Raw genomic sequence first — 25,592 nt, forward strand, 5'->3', positions numbered from 1 at the left:
GCATGTCCGATAGCCTGTCTTTTCACACTGTAGCTAAGCCCTTCTCTTGGGATGAAATGGCAAATTCAAGTCTTGCCCATAGACCTTCTTGCTTCGCCATCTAGGTGGCATAATGAATAAAGCTTTGGACTGGGGACTCGAGAACAATTGAGTCCCAGTCCTGCCCCAGAAACTCCCTAGCCATGACCCTGGGTAAGTTTCTTCATCTGCAAAGTGAAAATAACAATCCTAATTCCTCTCTCACAGGGTTGTGGTGAGGATCAAATGAGTAAGCCTGTGTAAATCTCTGAAGTGCTCCATAAGGGCTAGCTGCTTATTGTTTTGACCATCACCATTTAAATAACAACAATAATAATTATTTATCCAAGTTTGACCTGACAGTGTTCACAAGGCAAAGAGGAGCACACAGAAGGGGAGATTTGCTCCACTTTGCTAGACTGGTCTATCATTGTCCTGACGATACATCCCTCAGAAGCAGAGCAGGATTATGTCTCCTTGACAGTTGTCCTAAGAGAGTGGTTCGAGGTTTTCCTGGTCCTCAGTACCTGGCTTTCTTCTCCCCCTAGATACTGGGCTTACTCAGTTCAAGTCACCAGGCAAATACATTTCTGAGAGTCCTCTGCAGGGGAATCTGACCTTGTTCAGAAATATGTACAGGGGACATACAGCTAGAGAACAAACGCTCATGTGAAAAAGACCAAGGGGGTTTTTGTGGATGGCAAAGTCAATAGGAATCAGCAGAGTGATGTGGCAGGCACACAAGTTAATATGATCAAGCCTGAATTAATGGTGAAATAGTGCCCAAAGCAAGGGAAGCATGAGTTCCTCTGTACTTTGCCCCAGTCAGAGCCTATTTTAGAGGATTATGTTTAGTATTGGCCACTATAATTGAAGGGGGACATTGACAAGCTGGAAAGAGTCCAGAAAAGAGTAACAAATGAAGAAGAGACTCAAAATCATGTTGAGTTGTTTCATTTTTGTCTGACTTTTTGTGACCCCATTTGGGGTTTTCTTGGCAGAGATACTGGAGTGGTTTGCCATTTTTTTCTCCAGCTCATTTTATAGATGAAGAACTGAGGCAACCAGGGTTAAGCGACTTGACCAGGGACACCTAGCTAGTCAGTATTTGAGGTCAGATTTGAATTCTGGAAGATGAATCTTCCTGCTCCAGTTCTGGTGCTCTATCCACTGAACCACCTAGCTGCTATGTTTTGTATATGCCTATATATGTGTACATTATCTCTGCCGATATACTATAAGCTTTTTGAAAGTAGGAATTATTTTTTTTTTGCCTTTGAATCCCTAGAGCCAAGCCCAATGCCTGGTACATAGTAAGTACTTAACTAATTCTTGCTGCTTGACTGAATGCTCCCAATTCTGCCCCATGGGACCACAGTGACATCTCTGAGAAGCATACACTGAAATCTAACTCAGCATGCCCGGAGCTTCCTGCTATGCAGTTCTGCCCCATGATTTCTGAGTATCCTGTAACTGTCACATCTTCCAGTGGAGGTTGGTTGGCCATTTGTCAGGGAAGTTGTAGATGGAGCCTCTTTTTAGAAATGGATTAGACTCGATGGTCTCTGGGGTCCTGTCCAACTCTGACATCCTCTGATTCATTGATTTATTGCTTTCTGAAGTTATACAGCTCTGGGATTTCCATATCCCTAGATTTTCTTAATTACTTGTCTGACTTGAATACACTGTAACAGTATCTCTATTCCTGCCTTCCCATCCTCCCATTCCCCAGATATCTGGTTCTAAGGAAACTCAGAAAACTAAGCAGAAGAGGAGAAGGAGGAAATGCATGGTTTTCCCTCCTCCTATCAGTCTCTGATTGAAGCACTCCATCCTATGCCAATGGTCACAATTTCTCTAATAGCAAGGATGGGATTGTTAAGGGGGCAGCAGTTTCTTCTTGTAGAGATTGGGTCTCCTTTCTTTGCTATAAGTATTCAAATTCTAGACCCAGAATTCATTCAGGAAATAGATGAAAACCAGATAGCTCCACCTAGGGAATTCTATGTAGTCAAAAGAGAGCCCGATTAGGGGCCCAAGGACATAGGTCTAAATCCTGACTTTGTTCTTTATTACATGGGTGACCGTCATCAAATCTCTTTACCAAACTGAGAATGGAAAATGAAAAGGTTGAATATGATTTCCTCTGAAATTGTTTCCCACGTGAAAGCCTATGAGTCTGCGAACTTAATGCTAATAGGAGTCAAGAAGGGACAACAATATGTTTCAAGCAAGGGTGGAAACATGTCAGAGACAAGAAAGGTTATATATGCTGTCCTGAGATAGAAGCTTGGTCATTCCTCTTTCAATGTATTGACCAAATTTGATTCTAGCACTCCCAGTCTCCTCTTTGTCTTATCTTTCCCACAATAACTTTGTACTTGTCTAGGTATCTGGTGCTTTCATAATTTTAGCTTCCATCAGGACCTGCTCACTGGAGAGCCACTGATGTTGAATTAATTTATACTAAAGTGTAAATGATTGATAAGTTTTTGTGTGATAATTTCCTAGTGATATTTAAGGGAATGGAAAACATGCGATAAAGAAATCAAGCTCAAGTGGTAGACCTTCAGGCATTAGCTCAGTCAAGAGTTCCAGTTGGGGAATGGTATTTTAGAGGCCCTTGAGGCCCTTCCTCAAATTATGCTTATTGACTATGAATAATGCTGGCCTTGAGTGAGGGTTGGTTTTGTTTGACTCAGTTTCTTGTTACTGTCAACATCATCGTTGTTAGAAAAAGAATTCAGAAACCTAACCAATACATTGCCTTTCTTTCCTATAGTGGATTAAATGGAAGACTGGTAACAGTGGGGAAAGTCCTTTTACTGGATATCAAGAAATCTAGATCCTAGTCCTAATTTTGCCAGTTTAAAAAAGTCTCTTTGGGTCTCAGTTGCCTCATCTGTAAAATGATGGGTTATAACTATATTTCTAAGTTCCCTTTGAATTTGAATGGACTTTAATTCTGTGATTCTTCTGCTCAAAATTCTTCAATAGCTTCCCATAGCTTCCAGGAAAAAACCCCCAAAACTCCATATTCCTGTGCCTGACTTTCAAGTCTTTCCCTTCCCATATTCTGAGATCACCCAAAGCCCATCTATGTATGTGGGCTTCTGTGAATGATGGCCTCCCCTCCTGCCTTCCCTTCCTACTTTTTCCTCGTTACCCCCTAGAAAGAGCCTTTTGTTACTATTCCAACCTGGTCAGTTTCTACACCATCCCCTGAATGAATCATATCCATGCCCTCCTCCCTCAATGTTTGCTCCTGCTACTCCCTAGAGACAATTGTCGTTTCTTCTTCCCCTACTCAGACCCCATTCAAGCCCTGTCTCCTTCATATGTCCTTCCTAAGTTAATTATGGTCCTCAAGGATGGTTCCCTGTCTGAGTTATAGTTTCACACACATTACATCTCTAGAACTCATCTGGACATTTCATCATCTTTTGCCTTGTGTTATTTGGATGTTTTACTTGTGAATGCTTTGTTTTCTCAGTTTTATTGTAAACTCCTTGAGGGCAAGGATTATAGCTTCTGCTTTTCTCTGGTCCCACATCATGCTGAGCACATGAGGCTCTATAAAGTAAACATCGCCAGATAGCAGGATGTGCTGGAAAGAGCATGATTTGTATTAAAGATGTAGAAGTTACAAGGGCCTCAGAGGCCATTCAACCACATCATTTTTTTTTTTTTTTTTTTTTTTTTTTTACAAATGATGAAACTGAGGCCCAGAGAAGTTTAAGTGACTTGTACAGAGTCAGAGGGTCTGGTATTTAACACCTATGTGACCTTGGGGTAAGCCACTTTATCTATGTAGACCTCATTTTTCTCATCTGTTAAATAGGAGATGTGGACTAATTTCCAGGGTCTCTTCCATATCTAAACACTATGAATGTTCCAGTTGAATTGAAAATAGCATAAGGACATGCAGTCAACTTCCTAGATGTATAAATAAGCACTCTTATTAACTCTCTAAGCTCTGAATTCTGTGATCCTAGTCAGTGTTCAAATCCTTGGTTTACTGTTTTCTACATGTACGATCTTCATCTTTTTGGGTTTCTATTTCTGCATCTCTAAAATGGGAGATTTGGACTATGTAATTTCAAAGTATCTTCTGGCTCTCAAAGTTCTGTGAACTTTTCCAAATGAATGAAAAGTTGAGAAGGCATGTAGTAAGGACTCTTACTGGGAGCTCATGGGTACAGGTTCGGCCACCCAAGTAGTTTGGTAGTCCACCTACGTCTTCGCAACTCTGCCAATCTGTTACACAGCTCTGCCTCTCAAATATTTCAAACAATGAATTTCCTCAAGTGGTTGAAGGATTGGAATTCATACTGCATATTTCCACTGATATGGAACAAATGGCTCTATTTTACATAATTATAACTTGACTAGTGTGAATTTGAATACTTGCAACCATTTCAAGGGAATCCATTATTTGCACTAATTGGGAACTAGTGGTCTATATCTCTTGCTCTTATTACAAGACCAGGACACCTTCTTTTCTGGTCAACTATGATAGGAATGGTGTCTTATACAGTAAAAGATATTGTCATCAACTGCTTTTAATGTCCTGTGTAATCTACCTCTTTTCTCTCCCCCATCCTTCCCCTTCCACTATATAATACAGGATAGGTGCTGTGTTCTAAGGAATCCAGAAACAGTCCTCACCAGAATGGGGCAATTTTAACTAATCCAGGTTCAATGTCCTAACCAAGTTTCCTAGTACTTCAAATTTTTCCAACAACTCACATTTATATAGCACTTTAAGCTTTAGAAAGTGTCTGCTCACACCCCCTCCCCTCCCCATTTAGAAAGCATCTTTCCTCATCCCTACCTCTTAGAAGCCCTAGAGTCCTTAAAGGTTCAACTGAAGTGCCCCTCCACCATTAAGCTTTTCTGATTCCCCCTGCTGTTTGTGCCGCCGCTGAATTATTTTATATGCACTTATAAGTCTACATATCATTTCTTCCAATAGCATGTAAGCTTCCTGAGAGCAGGGACTGTTCAATGTTGTCGTGTGTATGTGTGTGTGCGCGCGCGTGCGCTCACTCGAGTGCCTGGGCACCTAGCAATGAACCATCCATTCTTGATAAATGCTTGCTGGTGGATTCTTCCAACAGTCTTTTGAGGCTAGTATCATTCCCCAATTTATAGATGAGAAAACTGAGGTTTATCCTGTTTGCACTCATCATAAGTAGCTGAAGCAAAATTCAAGTCCAGTTTGAAATTCAGCTTACTATCCAGAGCCTGGCACACAGTAGGTGTCTAATACATGCTCTTACTGATTTTGTCTGTCCCTGTCTCTTGGTGTTGGTATCTGTCCCTCTGTCTCTCTCCACTACCCAATCCATTCATCTATTGGACCACTCAGCCCTGGATGGCCACACCCATCTTCTGGGTCTCCTGGGAAGACTAACGCAGTCTAAAAACAGCTCTGGGTGTCCCAGAATAACTAAAGGTGTTAAATCACCCGTCAGGACCAGGGTGAGTGGCAGCGAGGAGCCGTATTCGCTGAATGAGAACCACAGCGCAAGCAGCCGGGCTGTGAGTGCTCAGAGATTTTCGGCAAAGATCCCACGTTACCCCTCACCCTCCCAGCAGACAGTTTTCCATATTTATATGTTTACATTCCAACTTGTAATTAAGCAATCAGCTATTTTGGGGTAATTATCCCCGTCTCGGCTGGCTAAAGTCCCTTGATCTTTGGCTCGGTGCCTTGGAGTCAGAAAGCGGCCCAAAGAACGCGCTCTAATCGCCCAGAACCCCCCTCCTCTCCCCCGCTGCCTTGCACATCTTGGTGTCTCATTAAGGAACTGCTTCCAAGCATGTCCAGCCCCCTCTCCCCCCGAGAGCCCCAGCCGCGGCCGCAGCTGTCATGCCCTAGAAGTGGAGGCCGCCGGCTTCCACCTGCCAACCCTACCTCCTCCTGGGTTCGGAGAACTGCCTGTGGACGCGTCTGGGGAATGGATGGGGCAGGGGAGCCTCCAGTGCTCTGAATGGGAGGGAGAACCTGGGTGCTTAAGCCTTCATCCACAGGTCGGTGTCCCCAGGCCCTCCTTTGGGGCGCGGCAGGGACTGAGCAGGGTCAATAAATACACCATGGGGAAACGGGTCTGTGTGCTTTAGTCCAAAGGGGCTGCTGTTGACCAATGGGTCGAATCAGTCAGGGTATTGGAAATTGGGCATGGGGTGAGACGTCTTCACTCGCTGCTGCCTGAGACATTTTAAACAGCACCAGACAAAGCTTGGGAAAATATATAGTCCCCGGCCTGCTATGGCACCTCAGCCCCTGGGAGGAAATTTAATCAGACTCTTCCACCCTTGACATTTCTGTTGCCTAGGCAAATGACTTGCAAGTGCACAGCCTGAGGTGGCTCAGCGGCTTACTAAATAGCTTCAGCTTTGGGGTGGTTGTTGCTGTTTTACTAAAGGTATAGAGAACAGTAATTTCACATCTGGAGTCTCTCTCTCTCTCTCTCTCTCTCTCTCTCTCTCCTTTTCTCTCCCTCTTCCCTTTCCTTTCCCCTTTTTCTCTTTTCCCCTCTTCCCTCTGCCCTTTCCCTCATCCCTTTCCTGTGTCCCCACTTCCCCCTTTTCTCCCCCTTTATTCTCACCCTCTGCTACCTTTCCCACATCTCCATCTTCCCCTCTTCACCTCACCATCTTTCCTGATTCTCCCTCTTCCATTTTCCTCCCTCTCCCCTTCCCTCCCTTTTCTCTCTCCTTTTCCTTTCCACCCTCTGTCTTTTCCCTCCTCCCCCTCCCATTTCTCTCCTCCCTCTCTTGCCCCTTTCCTACTTACCCTCTCTTCCTCCTTACTCTCTCCCTTTTCTTGTCAATATCTCCCATGTTTCCCAAGACTGCATTTCTTAATCTTCCTTTCTCTCCATGGATCTTTTCATTGCTTTGTATCTCTCTTTCATTCTCCTCTTCCTCTCTCCTTCTATCCTTTCTTCTCTTTCCCTATCTTTCCTTTCATTTTTATCTTTTCCATTCTTCATCTCTCAGCCTGCATCTGTCTCTCTAACTGTATTTATCGCTCTATTTCTCTTTGCATATGCCTCTATGTCAGTCTCTTTGCCACTGTAATGTATGATTCAGAATCATCTTCTTGTGAGGTGGTGTAATGTTTGGTTCTGTATTTTTTAATCACATGAAGAAAATCCTGGTTTAGTGGACAGAGGATGACCTTTGGAGTCAGAAAAATGACTCCTAATCCTATATCTAAAACATCTGATTGTGTGCCCATAGGCCAAGTCAATGCCCCAGACAATGATTTAATAAGCATTTATTGTCTGGCAATAAACAGTAAGCCTACTACATACCAGGTACTGTTGTAAATGCTGGGGATGTGATAAAAGGCAAAAAAAAGACAATTCCTGCCCTATAGGAGCTTAGAATCTATCTTGAGAGACGACATGCAAACAAATACACACAAACAAGCTATATACAGGCTAAACAGGAAATAATCAACTGAGAGAAGACATTGACTGACCACCTCAGCTCTGCACCAAAGTTGATTCTTCTGAAAATGAGAATGGTCATATTGAGTCCTCAAGCTCTTCCCCAGGCTCTTCCAATCTTTAAGCTGGTTGGGACTTGGCCTTGGCATGAACAAGGCTGCCGATGATAATATCTCCTGGGTTGGCTTGTCACTGTGAGTTGCTGAGGCTATACAAAACTTCTCTCTGGTATTGACCCCATAACTGCTATAGCTTGATGAGCTTTCCTGTTGGGATCTCTGATCCTTTCTTAGCAATAATTCTACATACCTACCTATTTCTATACCAACAAGCAAAGACAGAAAATAGGCATATAGGGACTTTGAGATCCTGCAGTGAATGGACTCCTATGTGGTGCTGAAACAGAAGCTTTAGTAAAACAAGCCTGATTCGGACTTGGATCAGGGAGGGGAGGTCTTTGTGAATTTCTGAAGCATGAATTATGGGGAATTTTAAGTGAACTGAGATTTTAGTTTTTAAAACAAATTGAAGTAGATACAGCAAAGCAAATCAGAGGCCCATTTCAAAATCAATCGTTGATAGCTTTTGCTTTGTCCTTTTTGTTCTCTCCATTTATACTGTTGTAATCATCATGTATATTGTTTTCCAGGTTCTGCTAGTTTACTCTACACTAGTTCCTCTGTTTTTTCCCATGCTCTCCGAGTTCTTCATGCTTATCCTTTCTTAGGACACAGTGATACTCTGTTACATTCACACACCGTAGCTTGTTAAGCCATTCCCCAATCAAAGGCCATCTGGCCTGTTTCTAGTTCTGCTAGAAAGTGCTGCTATGAATATTTTGTTTTACAAGAGACCCTTCTTTCTGTCTTTGATAATCTCTTTGGGTTTTACGCCTAGCAGTGATATTCCTAGGGTATTCCAAAGGATATGGATATTTTCACACGTTTTTAGAAGCATAATTTTAAATTGCTTTCCAGAATGGTTGGATCAATAGGGGGCCCACTTTAATGACTAGATAAGAATTATCTGTAATCCACTTATAAATTATTGGTATGCAAATGGACCCTTTAAAAAGAACCACACTCCAGGGTATTTGAAAGTGATTTCTTCTCTGACATACTGTAAGCATCTTCCCCTGCAGTCACAAATTGTGCAGTATAGTAGTGGAGTCTGAACTATTTACTGTATTGTGTTCTCATCTCCATCATTTCCACTTCTCCCAGAGTGGGACCCATGGGAAATGATAATCTAGAGAATAGCTGGAATCAGCATTAGTCTGTATGAATCTTCCCTTCAGTGTCCTCTCTTCACATCTTCTCTGTTATCAACATTAACTGAATGCTGCTAGCACATAATACAAAGGGATCCTGTAAAGCAAGATCTTATGGCAGCACCCATTCCTCATAAAGACCAATTCAGGTGTCCCATGGGGCTACTGGCTCAGTGACTCAGTTGCTTGAAACTAAATTAATGTAGGAGAAGCATTCATGGCATATAGGAAGGAGAAATTCTATGTCCAGCTGTTTTGATGTTCTTTGCTCTGATTTTTATAGATCTTTTCTTCTCCCCTATTTTGATTCACAGGTTACCTCTCCCAAGACCACATCAATGGATAAGATAGTCATTCAAGAGAAACAAGAAGCTAAAAGGAGGGAAAAAATGTCAGCAGTTCATGGGACACAAAGGTGTCATGGGCAATTTTGTGGAAGAGCCAGAGAGGTTAGACCTTTGCGGAGGAGCTTGTTTCCTGAAGTATGGGGAAAGAGGGCTATCTAGCTCACATTTACTATGATGACATGGAAAGAAATAAGCTAAAGCTAAAGATAGGTTCTAGGCTAGACATGGGGAGAGCTATCATGCCTTGGGATGAACTGTGTAATCTACTAGAGGGCCTTAAAGAGAGGGTGTATGCCTTTTTCCTAAGGCGATTTGAGTGTGATCCTCTTTGGCAGCAATGGGAGGGTGTTCTCTCAAGATCCCCTCCTATTTTTGTTGTAAGGCTCTCTGGTATCCTCCTGAGGTCCTTCCTTTGGAAAAAGAATGTCAGATATGAGTTCCACTACATGATTCAGAGTCTGCAGGAGATAGAATCTGGCTATATTCTTGTCCTTGGTTACTCTGATCAAGAGACCTTTTACAGAGGAGTTAAAATTTGACTAGGGCCTTGAAAGATGGCCAGGATTTGAGCAACCAGAGAAGAAAGCATTGGGTTATTCCTGGTACAGGAATAAGTATAGACCAAAGGACCAGGTAGGAAAGTTCAGCACTCACTTTGGGGGCAATTCAATAGGAGGGCTTTTGTGTAGGAAAAAGGCACAGGTAAGATGAGAATGGAAGGATGGGGTTAGACTGTGTGGCACATTGAATATTATGTTAATGACATCATGCCTCAATGTGTAGAGTGGGTACCTAGGCAGGAGGAGAAAAGGAAGATGGGAGCTGAGGGCATTTTATTGGTTTCATGGCTCCGAGTGCATCAGATAGCTCCTTCTTGAGTAAGAAAGATGTGGGATGCAATTCCTCCTATCTTTTCCCCATGGGTGGATTTCTCCCAATAGTAGAGATATTTCTCTCAATTTTTATATAAAGGGCAAGGACTTCTTGGGGAATGTGTTGTAGTCTAGATTCTAAATTTAGTACTCTTTTCCCTCATAAAAGTAAAATTAAATCATAATATTTTAGCCTGAGATCATTCCCAGACCCAGGCCTTTTAGGAGCAAGAGACCATAGCTGGAGCAAACAGAAGTCTGGGGGCAGGAAAAGCATAACCCTTTCCATAACCCTTTCAATATGGTCCCTTGGGGACCACCCTCTAGCAACTGCTGGTCTCTAGGGTTTTTGAATGGATCAGCTCTGTAAGTCAGAAAAGAAAAGTTGTGGGGACTTAAAAACAGAAGGGGTGAGGGAGTAAGAGAGAAAGAGAGAGAGATAGACAGATAGATTAGGGAAAGAGAAGACTTGATATGACTAGTGTTTTGGGTGAACTCATCTCCCAGCAGTTTGCTTACAGAGAAATTAGCTATGTTAAAGTAGAAATGAGGGCAAGGACCTTTCCCATCTTGATCTGAGAACAAAGAACAAGTTATCCAAACACAGTCTAATTCATTGCCTGTAAATCACCCTGAACAACCTCATTCAGTTCTAGAGCGAAGCTTGTAAAACTACTTAATATTGGGCAGACTTGGTTAGCCTACCAGGCAAAGGAAATTCTCTGTAGACAAACTCTGGGACCAACAAAATAATGGTGATATAGAGCAAAAGTCCTTGACATAAAGTTCACAGATGGAGTTCAAAATTTCTGTGACCTTAGATGGGAAAATGTTGCATCTTTATTTCAATATAACTGGCCTCCTTTCTAATCCTACCTACTTATTCAAAAACATTATCCTGAAAAGCAGTCTATGAGAGAAAGGTCAAGAACCTCTGCTATAGAGCTTTACCCAAGGTCACATAGCTTGCAAGTGACAGCATCAGTACTTGAACTCGTCTTTACACTCCAAAGTCCATGCCTTTGCATTCTAGTTGCAGAATTCACTAGTGTCACTGATGAAGGATCACAATTTATTATTGTGGAAGAAAAAAAAGAGGGGAGAAAGAGGGAAAAAGGAAAGAGAAGGAAAGAAGACTTTTTTTTCTGTTACAGGTTGATTAGACTCCTCTCACGAGTCTACACTGTAATATAATTTTAGGTCTCAAGAAGGATGTGGTATTACTTTTTTCTCTGCATCAATGTAATTCATAATGATTTTTTTCTTTTTGGTTTCTTCAGGGCTTCACCTGAGGCTTTTGCATTCAGATAATCAGATAAAGCATTTATTAAGTCCTTAGATACCAGGCATTGTGCTAAGACCTAAGGATGCAAATATAAGCAAAGAAGACAGTCCTTGAGTCCAAAGAGTTTACATTCTAATGGTGGAAAACAATACCCAAAAGTGAGCTAGAAAGCAGAGCAAAGGGGCAGCTGTGCTTGCAGCTGCATGATTTGGAGCTAGTGACTGGGAAGTAGGGTGTGAGCTGGGTGGCATGGTTAGAAGCAGGAGATCATATTATGGGTTGGCCAAACTATGTTTTTCTTCCTCTGGCATAGAAAGGGTGTTTTCCTTTTCTCAAAATATCAATCTTATCATATAACATCCTCCATAATTATACTATAATGACATCCTCTTCCCTCCTCTTTCTCCCTTCCCTCTTCTCCTCTCCCCTCTTTTCCTCTCCCCGCTTCTCCTGTCCCCTCCATTTCAATAATATATTAGTATTGGTGAATAGCGTACTTAATTTTAAAGCTTAACAGAAGTGTGATAGGTCAAATATTTAACAAAAATTTTCCCCCACCCCTCTCAATATGAATTAGGCTAGATTTTCCTGTTAAAGGCCACAAAACCAGGACTTAATTGGGCTTGAGTGAGCCTTGAGCTGTGCCTTCCTAGAACCAGTTTCCTTGTGGCAAATCACTGTGTCGATGAGGCTGTCTGATCATCTAAAGGCATAAAAGGTTCTGCTCTCCTGGGCCAAGACACTACATCCTTCCTTGAATAAGTACATAATTTTTGCTTTTTATTTTTATAGAATGTCAAAATCTAAAAAGTACTATGGAAGCATTAATTTTGCAGCAAGAATGGAGATTTTGCTTGGGGAGGTCAGTATCATATAAGTAAATAAATCAGGAGAATACTAGGGAGAGGACTGTTTTTAATACCTAACTTGTTCCCCCAAAGTTCAAAGTTTATGAAGATTGCATTTATTCCTAGTCTTGTCCTGAGTTTTATGGCTCAAGTCTGCTAAATTCCTTCCTGAATCAGTCATTCTATACCTAATACATTATTGTAAGGTCAGTCACTATCCCTTGCCTCAGATTGCCTTCCCAGATCTTGAATCTATGACTTGGTAAGTTATCATGGCTGATGCCTAATTGTGGGACATGAATATTGAGCATTGACTCCTAGGTTCACTCCTCTAATTTCTACTTTTGCTGGTCCACTTAGTTTGGGAAGTGTCATTGTTACTTCCATGAGTTGAGACTATTTTGAACAATGTATTCTTGTGGCCCCTCCACAATTCATAGTTGTAGGTGAGGATTTGGAAGACATATTTAGGGGCTGAATCAAACTTCTCTTAATAAAGACTGCTGGGTAACATCAATCTGCAAGCCATAGAATTTTCTACCCAAGTGATGGGGAAAGGGCCTATTCTTCTTTTTAACACTTTTTTTTTGAAAAGTCAATGGGAAAGAGAGCTAGAACAGATCCCCCTGAACTCTAGAACTCCTCCAGGCTATGATGGTAGCCATCTCCTTCTTTGTAAGTCATACTGACTACATATAAGGTGACCTGAAAGTTAGCTTGGGTGGTCTCCCTCTCTTCTAAGTAGTTATTGACTGAAGTCTTTGATCTAGTAGACTAAGGCTTATGCTATTCATGTAGCTTCCTTATTGTCTAAGGCATGAAGAACTTCAAGCAGGATTCTTCAGGCTTAATATCTCCCTGAAAGTCAAGACACAATCCTGGCTGGATATTCTGCCTTAAGGAGAAATCAGATGCAAGATGGAGTCTGGATTTTCATCCTCTATAAAGGAAGGCTTCAGGAGGAGTTTGGTACTCTGTCCTCCAGCCCTCCAAACAGGAAAGGAGGCTGAGTCAATCAAGGCTTGAGTTAACAAGTTAGAATGTGTGAGTTTAGAACTGATGAGTGTTTCTAGGTGGGGTTGAAACCAGGCTGGGCAGTGGATGGAAGGAAAACTATTTCACCTTGTATTATTGTTCAGTAAACTTCTGCTAAATGTTATATGGTCTGTGAATGTCTCACTTATATCCCATCTTGAGAATCCTGAAACAGACCTGGTCTAGAAGAGCAGGTTTACATATTAGGGAACTGAGGTTGAGAGAGATAAAATGAATCTTAGAGTTGGGAGGTGTGATAGTTTAAGCATCTACCAAGGTTTTCCTTTTTCCAATGTAAATTAGACTAGTTCTTTCCTTAAAAGGCTATCCCGAAGACTCGATTGGTTCAGAAGATGAAGGCAGAAGTCAGTCAGCTGCTGACAAGGCTTTTCCTAGGTCCCTAGAGATTTCTTTGGTCTCCCAAAGTTATATGAGTTTCTCTACTGACTACAGGAATTTTCATATGGAAAGTGTATGGGTGTGTGTGCGTGGGGGGTGTGGGGGGAGGTGGCGCAGCAGTCCTAATGTATTTTTGCTGAATATCCTTTCTATGCTATGACTAAGTAAATCTCCCAATGTGAACAGGTGAGTGACCTGTTATGTTTTCATTCCTACCTTTTCCTTATGGTGACCTGAATTCTACCTGCTTGTAACTTCTGCTCATTACCCTTAGTTCTGTCTTTCAGGTCTAAGCTAAAAAAAAATCTATTTTATCTTCCATATACATAGCTGTTGGCACTCAAGAAAGTAATTGATCTGTGAAGCTAGGAGACAGCAGCTGTTGCCAATAATTTCCTTAGGGCACCACCTTTTATTCTGTTCTCAGGCTGCCTGGAGCCAAACTACCCCCTCTTACCCCCACCTCTCACCTCCCTTCAGGACCTATGTTTCTAAACCCTCTCTCACACTGCAGAGCTGATGGTGTTGTCTTGAGGGACACCAGGAGCTTCAGGTGAGCTCTCCTGGGGCAGAGCAGTGCAGCTCTGAAAAGCCAGCTTACCTGCGTGGATTTCCTTGTGGGTCTGTGTTTGTGTTCTGTGTGCCAGGGATCCCTGGGAGGAGTTCATCCAGAAAGATTTGATGAAAATTTCTGGAAGTCTTAAGTCATAGCTTCATCTACAGGGTTTGGGCAATGGTGATATTATGTCTCTGACAAGTTCTCCTAAGCCATCACCTTTTCACCTAAGGCATATATGGGGCAGAGGATCTGAGGCCCTGGAAGTCAGAGGTCATAGCAATTCTTTAGATATTTTAATTCAACAGCTATTGTCCTAGGTACTGTGTTATGTGCTGGGGATAAAAAAATTAATATATTTGCCCTGAAAAAGTTTATATTCTACTGTTATCATAGCCCTCCCTGAATCTCACCCAGACTAACTATTCCCAATTCTTTCAACAGATACTTTAAAAATTCTAAACCACTCCCCTCCTTGTTCTGAACTTGGCATTCACAAATATGAATATATCCATATACAAAGAAGAACAGAAAAGGAGGATTGTACTGGAAACAATGAAGCTGTTATGTGCAATTTTTTTTAAAGTATATAATGCATTCAGTGCTTTAGCTCCAGAGCTGTACTGCTTGTCTGTTTCCCTCTGAACCTCCTTCTGTTCTGTTCAGTGCACTTTTAAAAAATGCTTCATTGATGCTTTTATCATTCTTTTTCTTTTTCCTGCCTCAGTATCAATTGATTCTTATATGGCATGGTTTCAAGTTCCTTTACTATGCTAGCCAGCTTCCTCTGCTATCCCTTAGCTTGCCAATGCTCCTTCTAAAATGTGGGTCCCAGTACCAGACCCAATTCCTCAGATGTGGTCTGACCACAGCAATTTCTGTTTACTTTAGCAAACAGGATTTAATTAAACACAGTTCACAGCTCTTCAATTGCTCAGACTTTCAAAATTGTGGCTACTGATAATGACAGCCTATCAGGGGGAACCTTGTAGAACCTATATATATATATACATATATATGTATGTATTTTATTTTTCTCAGACTTTGAGTTTAGAGGGGCATACTGGGAATAGAATAGGGAGACACAGTATAATAACCAAGTTAACGAAAACATGTTCTTCTATGTAAATAATGGAGAGATAGAATTGTGTAGTGGATAGAATGGGCACTGAGGTCAGAAAGCTCTGGGCCAGTCCTGTATCTGACATATGTTGACTCTGTATGACTTTGGGCAAGTCACTCAACCTCTTAATACCTTTTAAACCTCTCTAAGATGATGGTGGTGGTGGTGGTGGTGGTGGTGGTGGTGGTGGTGGGTGTGTGTGTGTGTGTGTGTGTGTGTGTGTGTGTGTGTGTGTGTGTGTGTGTGAGAGAGAGAGAGAGAGAGAGAGAGAGAGAGAGAGAGAGAGAGAGATGGAACCCTTTGGCAGTCTTGTGAAACTTATGGACCTCCTTCTCAGAATATTGTTTTTTAATGCCTACAATAAAATTAAGAGGATTACAAAAAAGCAAATTATATTGAAATGCCGCTATAAAATATTTTAAAAAGCAAGTTCATGATCCCAGGTTAAGCTCACCTCCTCCTCCTTCCCCATTTAAGACCATAAGATTCAGGGTAGGTAGCAATCTTCTTGGAAGAAAGGAATTTCTTCACTCATAGTCCTCCATAGCAATGAAATAAGAGGTCCTGGCCCAAAATAAAGGAATAAAATTGTATACTCTCCTCTGCTGTTTGTCCTAGTTCTCCTATGTTTTGGGGTGTAGGATTGTAATTTTGTTGGTGTGAGGAATTTCCAGTGTGGAAACTTTTTCCATTGACAGAGTTTGGCAATTTGTCTCTAATTTAGTTTTAGAATTACCTATGGCACTGTGAGGTTGTGATGTTTTTTCCCAGGGTCACCCATGTGGTGTCTGAAGTAAGACTTGAACACAAACTTTCCTGATTCCAAGTCAGACCCTGTGAGGGCTATGCCATTCAGCTTCTCCTGGGATGCACACAGGATGTCCACGTTTTGTCCACAGCCAAACAAGCTTATAGAAGACAGAGTTGGAGAATGAAGCCAGGTTCCCTGACTCCAATCAAATGTTCTTTCTGCTGTGTCTCTGTCTATGAAATATAGATATAATAAGAGTTCTGTCACCTCCCTTACATATGTCCAGTAAGAGAATGCTTGAGTCTAGAAAGGAACTCAATCAGTAAACATTTATTAAGGGCCTACTATGTGCCAGACACTGTGCTAAGCAGTGGGGATACAAAAGAAAGGCTAAAGACATTTCCTGCCTTCAAGGAGCTTACAATCTAGTGGGGAAACAACATGCAAACAAATATATACAAAGCAAGCTATATGCAGGATAAAAAGGAAATAATTGACAGGAAATAACTGTCAGATGGAAGGCACTAGAATTAAGAAGGGTTGGCCAGGGCTAACATGGAAATAGGTCTTGCACTGCTTCACATGTAGTGACATTATTTTGCTTGCCTTCTCAAAGGTTGGAGGAGGGATTGTAAACAAAGAATTTGGAACTCAATATATTTTTTAAAATTTATTTATTTTAAGTTTTCAACATTCATTTCCACAAAATTTTGAGTTCCAAATTTTCTCCCCATCTCTCCCCTCCTCCCACCCCAAAGTGCTGAGCATTCTAATTACTCCTACCACCAATCTGCCCTCCTTTCTAACATCCCTCCCTTCCCTTATCCCCATCTTCTCTTTTGTCCTGTAGGACAAGATAAATTTCTACACCCTATTACCTGTATTTCTTGTTTCCCAGTTGTTTGCAAAAACAATACTCAACAGTTGTTCCTAAAACTTTGAGTTCCAACTTCTCCTCCTTCCTCCCTCCCCACCCATCCCCACTGGGAAGGCAAGCAATTCAGTATTGGCTATATATGTGTGGTTTTGAAAATGACTTCCCTAAGGCTAACTATATTTCCCTCCATCCTATCCTGTCCCCATTTCTTCTATTCTCTCTTTTGACTTTGTTGCTCTCCAAGAGTGTTGACTTCTAATTGCTCCCTCCTCCCATTGCCCTCCCTTCCATCATCCCCCTCACCCTGCTTATCCCCTTCTCCCCCACTTTCCTGTATTGTAAGATAGGTTTTCATACCAAAATGAGTGTGCATTTTATTCCTTTCTTTAGTGGAATGTGATGAGAGTAAGCTTCACATTTTCCCTCTCAACTCCCCCCTTTTTCCCTCCATTGAAAAGTCTTATTCTTGACTCTTTTATGAGAGATAATTTGCCCCTTTTCATTTCTCCCTTTCTCCTCCCAATACATTCCTCTCTCATCCCTTAATTTCATTTTTTTAGATATGATCTCTTCCTATTCAACTCACCCTGTGCTGTGTGTGTGTGTGTGTGTGTGTGTGTGTGTGTAATCCCACCAACTACCCAGAGACTGAAAAAAAGTTTCAAGAGTTACAAATATTGTCTTTCCATGTAAGAATGTAAACAGTTCAATTTTAGTAAGTCCCTTATGACTTCTCTTTGCTGTTTACCTTTTCATGCTTCTCTTCATTCTTGTGTTTGAAAGTCAAATTTTCTTTTCATCTCTGGTCTTTTTATCAAGAATGCTTGAAAGTCCTCTATTTCATTGAAGAACCATTTCTTCCGTTGAAGTATTATACTCAGTTTTGCTGGGTAGGTGATTCTTGGTTTTAGTCCTACTTCCTTTGATTTCTGAAATGTAGAAACTGCTAGATCTTGTGTTATTCTGATTGTATTTCCACAATATTCAAATTGTTTCTTTCTAGCTGCTTGCAATATTTTCTCCTTGACCTGGTAATTCTGGAATTTGGCTCCAATGTTCCTAGGAGTTTCTCTTTTTGGATCTTTTTCAGGAAGTGGTTGGTAGATTCTTTCAGTATTTATAGTATATAGTATTGGGATTAATTGTTTTTAAAATTGTTCTTTAAATATTTGGTAGAATTCACTTGTGAATACATATGGTCCTGGGAATTTTTTCTTAGGGAGCTCAACTATGGCTTGTTCAATTTCTTTTTCTAAGATAGGCTTATTTAAGTTTTCCGTTTCCTTTCCTGTTAATCTGGCAAGTTTATATTTCTGTAAATATTCATCCATTTCACTTAGATTGCCAGTTTTACTGGCATACAAGCTGGCAAATGGACTCCTAAGAGTTGCTTTAATTTCCACATTTTAATCCTCCAAAACCATAGACATGACCCTGTCTCTTTCCTACTCAAGAATCTTCATTGATTCCCTCTTGAATAAAATATAAAGTCATGAGATTGACATTTAAAGCCTTTCATGATTTGGTTTCAGCTTATACTTATTTCATATTACTCCATTTTACACAATTGAACCAGTTTACCTGCAGACACAGATGGTTCCCCATATTTGGAACGTATTCTCCCTTTACCTCTATCTCTTAGAATCCCTAGCATCCTTCAAAACAAAGGTGTCAAATGCACCACTGGCTGAGGCCCACAACTCGCCTGAGTGGCCCAAACAAGAATTAACACATAATTGGGAAATGTTTAACAAAATAAATAAAAATTCAATAAAACAAATAATATTACATTTTAAAACTAGATCAATTTTGAGGAGAGCTGCATATTATCTATGAATTAGAGGGCTCCATTTTGATCTGTGACCAGCTAGGTGGCACAGTGGATAGATTCCCAGGCCTAGAGTCAGGAAGATTCATCTTCCTGAATTCAACTCTGGCTTCAGACACTTGCCAGCTGTGTGTCTCTAGGCAAGTCACTTAATCCTGTTGCCTTAGTTTCCTTATCTGTCAAATGAACTGGAGAAGGAAATGGCAAACCACTCTAGTGTTACTGCTAAGAAAACCCCCAAAAGGAGTCACAAAGAGTCAGATATGATGGAAACAACTGAAGAACAGTTTCTGCTGGTGCTTTACATCATTGCTTTAAGGCTTTGCTCAGGCTACACAAATTTGGAGACAGACCTTAGACAGGATGTTAAATGATTTGCCCAAGGTCATCCAGGTAGTAACTCAGAGCTAGGATTTGGACCCAGGTCGTAGGCTCCTTGGTTTAGAATTAGAAGGGGCCTTAGAGGCCCCTGAGTCTAGCCACCTCATTTAACAGGTGGGGAAACAGAGGCACTTAGAGGTTAAGTGGCTTGCTTGGAATCCTATAGCTAGCAAATGTTTGAGGCAGGATCCAAGCCTGTGCCTTCCTGACTTTAAGTCCAGCACCCACTCTACTACACCATCTATGTCCTCCAACCCAAAATTCAGCATTTTTTTTTCACTGAACCACATAGAACCCTTGATTGTTAGTACTTTTTCCAGCACTGCCCCTAGATAGCATAGTGGATAGAGTGCTGGGTCTAGAATCACAAAGATCTAAGGACAGATTTCATTTCAGACACTTACTGACTATGTGACCCTGGACAAGTCACTTAACCTCACTCAGGTTTACTCAACTATAAAATGGAGATAATAATAGTACCTATCTCCCAGGGTTGTTTTTAGGATCGAATGAGATAATATTTGCAAAACCATGCCAGGATATGCTTGGCATACAGAAGGCACTTAGTAAATGTTTATTCCCTTTCTTTCAATAAAGATGGGAAACACTGGACATGTGTGGCATGGTTGGGGTTGCTAAGTAAATCATTTTCCTAGGATATAGCTCAAGTACCAAGAACACAAAGGCATGGATGATTACATGTAGAAACAGACTTGGCAAGACCATTAAATACTAATTTTCAGTTAAATGATTTTCTATCTACTTATCTCTCTGCATGCTGGACTCCCTAAAAGAATATAAACTCTCAGAGAGCAGAAGTTCTTTTCCATTCTGGTTTTTGTCTCCATAGCTCCTACCTCAGATCCTTCTTTGTATGTTGACTTGTCCAGGTGACCTCCAAGGTCTTTTCCCAATCCTGAGATTCTGTAATGGTGACAACAATTTGCAGATGCCAAATTACTTATCAGTAGTGAAGATGTTGTTGTGTTCATCCATTGTTACTGAAGAAGACCATGCCATCAGAGAAATGATGACATGACTTGCACTTGACTTTGTTTTGAGTGAGAGAGGGCTGTGCAAGGTCACCAGCCTCACTTCTCCTCCAGAGCCATCTGAATCTAGTGACCTGATATTCCTTAGGATGACTGGAGATGACCCAGAATGCACTAGGAGACCTTGGCCCCTTTAGGCCAAGATCTATGCAGGTAATCACTTAGGGAGAGGTAACACCCATTCATTGAATAGGTCTATTTAAGAAGTAGCCAGGGCATGGCCCCTTTAATGAGGCCAAGAAAAAGAAAGACATCAGGCTGGGAGGGAAACAGCAATAGTTAGTACTGATAATCACTCTAAAGCCAGAAGGGTCCAGAAGAACCCTTAGGCCCATTGGCATCCCAGCTTCAGAGTACAGTAGGTTTAAGGTTTTGGGAAAGGAAAAGACAGGACAGGACAAGACAGGGCAGGGCAGGAGAGGAGAGTAGAGGAAAGGAAACTAGCCAGTAAAGCCCAAGTCAACTGGGCACATTTTGAACATCCAAATTTACCTTCCTTTGGAGAGGAGAAGGAAGGGGAGGGGGAGGCAGACAGAAGAGGAGGAGCTGAGTTACCCAGCTAGCTGGGTCCCCATTCAACCAGCTGCAACTACTCACAGGATTGTGTTCATCCTTCATTGCTGAAGAAGACCATGCCATCAGAGAAATGATGACATGACTTGCACTTGACTTTGTTTTGAGTGAGGGATGGCTGTGCAAGGTCACCAGCCTCACTTCTTCTCCAGAGCCACATCTGAGTGAAGATATCAAGGAATGGGAAATGAATGATTTCCCTCCCCACCATCACCTCCTTGCTTGATGCTGACCAGCCAGTAGAAATGAGAGTCTGGTGGCAGGATCTCCACATCCTCCTCCTAAAGCTGTACTCCAGCTGGCCCTTTGGCTTTGGATGAAAGTGAAAGGTACCTGCCAGAGTCTCAGCTGTGAGATTGTTTAAGTTGAAAAAGAGATGGTTCCATCATGTGTTAATCTAAGTGCTGGGTAAATATCAGCTCATCTTCCCCAGGAGGGAAACAAAGAGATATAAAGGTAAGGTTTTATGGAAGGAGTAGCACTTTAAGTAGGCAGCTCCGAGGTACTTAGTGCAGCTCCTTGCAGTGAAACAGGAAGAAAATCGGGCTTCTGAGAATTTCTGGTGAAATCTAAACCTCCTTTTAAATAGTGTGGAGACACTATGACAGTGAGGGGGTGACTTCTGGGATTTTCTGGTTCTTTGAATATCAATGGAATCCCTACTCCTTTACTGTTTTCTCTCCTCCATCATTCCCCCACAGGGTAGGGACCATCCTATGGTGAACTCATTTCAAATCTTTAACCCCTTTTGGGCTTCAGATATTCACTCCTTCCTTTGGAGGCTGATGGAAATAAATGAATGAGGACAGGAAGAAGAAGGCAGGATTGATTGGCACCCAAAGCAATGAACTTTCCTAGAGCAGTGATTTCTAAGCTTTTTTGATCATGTACTGTCATAAGTTAAGAATTTGAGTGTGTATCCCCATATGTATCACACACATATATCTATATCTATAAATTATAAATATTACTGTGCTAATAATTATGTACATTATAAAGACTATACAAAAAAAAGAGAAATTAAAAAAGAATGAGATCCAGGTGAGATAATATTTGATGGTTGAGTCAATAGGGATCCATGAGAAATTTAATGATTGGGGGGTTACATATGGTCAGACAAACTTTAGCAGCTTTGTGAAGGGTAAAATGAAGTGGGGAGAGCTTTGAGAAAGAGATACCAGTTAGGCTAATGCAAAAGTTCATTTAAGAAGTGATGAGTATCTGGACCAGGGTAGTGCCCAGAGGAAAGTGAGGAGAAACTGGAGAATTTATGCAATAACCACACTCTAAATGCAAACAACTTTGAAAGACTGAAGAACTCTGGTAACCTCAGTGACCATCCATAATTCCAGAAGATTATTGAGGAAGCTTACTACCTACTTTTTGAAAGAGAGGGTGTGAAATTAGGTACAGAATATGACATCTTTTGGACATGGCCAACATGGGGATTTCTTTGCTTGAATATATGTGTATCAACACACACACATATACATTTCATACATACAAATGTATCTATACACACATATGTGTAGATATATTACAAACACATGTATATGCATGTGTATATATGAATGTTTGTATGTGTTATATATGTGTATGACTATGTAACAAGGGTTTTAATAGGGAGTGGGAAGAAGATAGAGTTTAATTGAAAAAAGTAAAAGAAAGAATAAAAATAAGGAAGAATGGGATGGATACAAGAAATGGAGGTAGAAATATCGTCATTTGTCAACTTATCAGATGAGTTCAAGAGTGGAGTTGAGGGTAATGCTGAGGTTGTGAACATGGCTGGCCAGAAGTATAGTGATACCTTTGAGAGAAACAGAGAAATTTGGAAGAGGGGATGGGTTTTTTGGGGAAAGACAATGGAATAAGATATTTGGTGAATATTACAACTCCAGGTCTGCTCATTTTGTGCATCTCACAAAGTCCTATCCAAAAGGAAGAGGCAGGGACCTTTCTTCACTTGTTTCAACCCTGAGCAATGGGACCACCTACCTGACATTTGCCAAAAAATTTCCCCCAAAGTCATCTGGCAGTGGCTGATGTGGGCGAATGATGGAGATTAGGTCTCTCCTATCTCTACAAATGATCTTGAGGTACCAACTTTAAGTAGAGAAGTGAGGTGCTTGGAAATATGAACATTAGAAGCGGAGAGTGGAATATTGGACAGTTATGGTAGGTGTTGTTGTGTGGGAGAATGTCTATCAAGAAGAGGATGTGACCTATTTTCTTATCCTCAGCTAGGGCCCTGGCCCGACTTTGGAGGTCACTGCTCTTAAATAGTAGCAATAATCCTCTTGCTTTATACTTTTTAATCCACAAGCATTTATTAAACATCTGCTAAAACAAAAATGTTGTTGTTCAGTTGTGTCTGACTCTTTGTGATCCCACATGGGCTTTTCTTGGCAAAGATGCTGGAGTGGTTTGCCATTTCCTTCTCTAGTGGACTAAGGCAAACAGAAGTTAAGTGTCTCATTCAGGATCATACAACTCATACAGTCTGAGGCTAAATTTGAACTCAGATCTTCCTGATTCCAAGCCTAACGCACTTTTCCACTGAACTACCTGTGTGACCCTGGGAAAGTCACTTAATGTCTATTTGCCTTAATCCGCTGGAGAAGAAAATGGCAAACTTCTCCAGTTTCTTTGTCAAGAAAACCCCACGGTCAATATGGATCACAATGTCACTCAAGAGTCAGACATGCCTGAACAGCTAAACAGCAACAATGAGGAGACAAAAAAAACCTCTACCTTCAAGGTGTTTATTTGTGTGTATAGACATATCTATATCTATGTCTATGTTACATATCTTCTTTGTGCATCTATTATCTGTAATATACACATGGAGGATGTAATCATATATAGATGAGGAAATTGAAGGGATTAAAACAGCAAATGGTGGTGGAATTGAGTGAACCACACTGACTCTGTCTTGTGACTCAGTTCTGGAGCTAGCCCAGTTCCTTTTTTATTAATTATGGATCTAGTCCAAATTCTGTCTTGTGAGAAAAATTTATTCAATTGTGGGAATTGGGACAAAAACTTATTGTATGATTTGCACCTAGCCCTGCATATCTCTGAAACTGGGCAACCTCTGCTTGATGCTTAGAGACCCTTAACCCACGTTCTTGGTTATGCTGATCAGAAATTTGTTTAAGACTGATGCAAGGAGTTTTTTCACAATTGTACATATTAAGCAGTCTATATGTCTTATCTGAAAACTGACCCTATATTGGTCAGTCATTTATTGTTTCCATATTCCTTTGTTTATAGACATTTGGGGGAGTAGGGCACCTCTTTTGTTCTGAATTCAGGGAATTGTACCTCTTCACTCTCCGCTCCTAACTTTGAAAATTTCTAATCTTTCATCGGAATGGAAATCAGCTTATGTAATATTGTGCTATTTCTTTTTACCTAATTGGCCTTATTTTGTCAATTGTTTTTTATTGATAAAAATCTGTCTCTCCCAGTATTTGGGTTTTAAGCCTAGGCTGAGGAGGCCTGGTCCCCATTTGTTGAGCAATTGGCACACATTGCTTAATAAATCGAAATGCTTGGAAGCTCCAGCCTTTGTTTCCTCAGTCATTTCATCTTTCACCCACTACATGTATATACTCATCTGCACCCAAGTTCTTTATATATGTACACATGTATGTACATATATGTATACAGAAACACATATCTACATATATAAATACATGAATATTTTGTCAGGGAGACAACAACTGGGGGCATCTGGAAAGGATTAATGTAGAAAGTAGTGTTTGAATTAGGTCTTCACAGGAAACAAGGATTCCAAAAATTGGACTTGAAAATAAGTATATTTCAGGTATAAGACACAGCCTGGACAAAGACCTAGAGACAGGAAATAGGACATCTTGTGTGGGAGAGAATAAGAAAACCTGTTTAACTGAAGTGTAGAGTAACAGGAAAGACAGTAGTATGTAATAAACCTGAGATCATAAGTTGGAGCCAGGTGGTGAAAGGCTCTAAATGCCAAATAGTAAAGTTGATATTTGCTCCTAGAGGTAATAAGGAGTAAAAGTTATGGGATTATGTGATTGAACTTGCTTCAATCCGATTGGGTACCTTAGCTCTGATCTACTAAAGCAGCTAGGGGATGCAGTGGAAAGAGTACTAGACTTAGGCTTTGGAATACCTAAATTCTAATCCAACCTCCAGTACTCATTAGTGTGTGATCCTGGGATCCGTCTTAGTTTCTTCATTTGTAACATGGGGGTTATATCCTCAACTCACAGAGCTGTTATGGGGATCGAATGGGATATCATATCTAGAGTTCTTTGTAAACCTTAAGGCATTATAATAAGTGTTTACTACTATCATCACCATCATCACCATTATAGCCTTCTGCATATTGTTAGATTTCTATGTGCCTAGTAACTGCCTAGTGCTTTTAGGCTAAAATGCAAAATCCTTAACCTGGTATTTAAAAGCCTTCACAGTATGACTCCCACCTACCTTTTAGGTCTTATTTCATATTAATTTTCCTTCAGTTTTCCTCTGTTCTAGTCAAATTGGTCTGCTAGATATCTTCTGTGCATGAAATTCAATCTCCCACCTTCATGTCTTTGCACAGATGATCCTTCATGCCTGGAACACAATTCTTCACCTCTATCTCTAAAAATTCCTGGTTTCCTTTAGAGCACAGTTCAGCTGCCACCACCTGAGGTCTTTTCTGATTCTCCCTTTCCCACTGCCCTCAAGTGGTAACATTCCCCCCTTCTTGTGCTCACTTTCTATAACTTGTATATATTTTGAATTTACCCATTTGTTTGCATGTTGAATTCCTTTGGCAACTATAGTCTTTGAGGGTAGGGACACTGTGTGTGCATGCGCATATGTATGCTTTTAATGACAGGACCTTGCATGCAGTAAGTACTTAATAAACAA

Source organism: Notamacropus eugenii, chromosome 2 (genome assembly GCF_028372415.1).
Source record: "Notamacropus eugenii isolate mMacEug1 chromosome 2, mMacEug1.pri_v2, whole genome shotgun sequence".
Lineage (NCBI taxonomy): Eukaryota > Metazoa > Chordata > Mammalia > Diprotodontia > Macropodidae > Notamacropus > Notamacropus eugenii.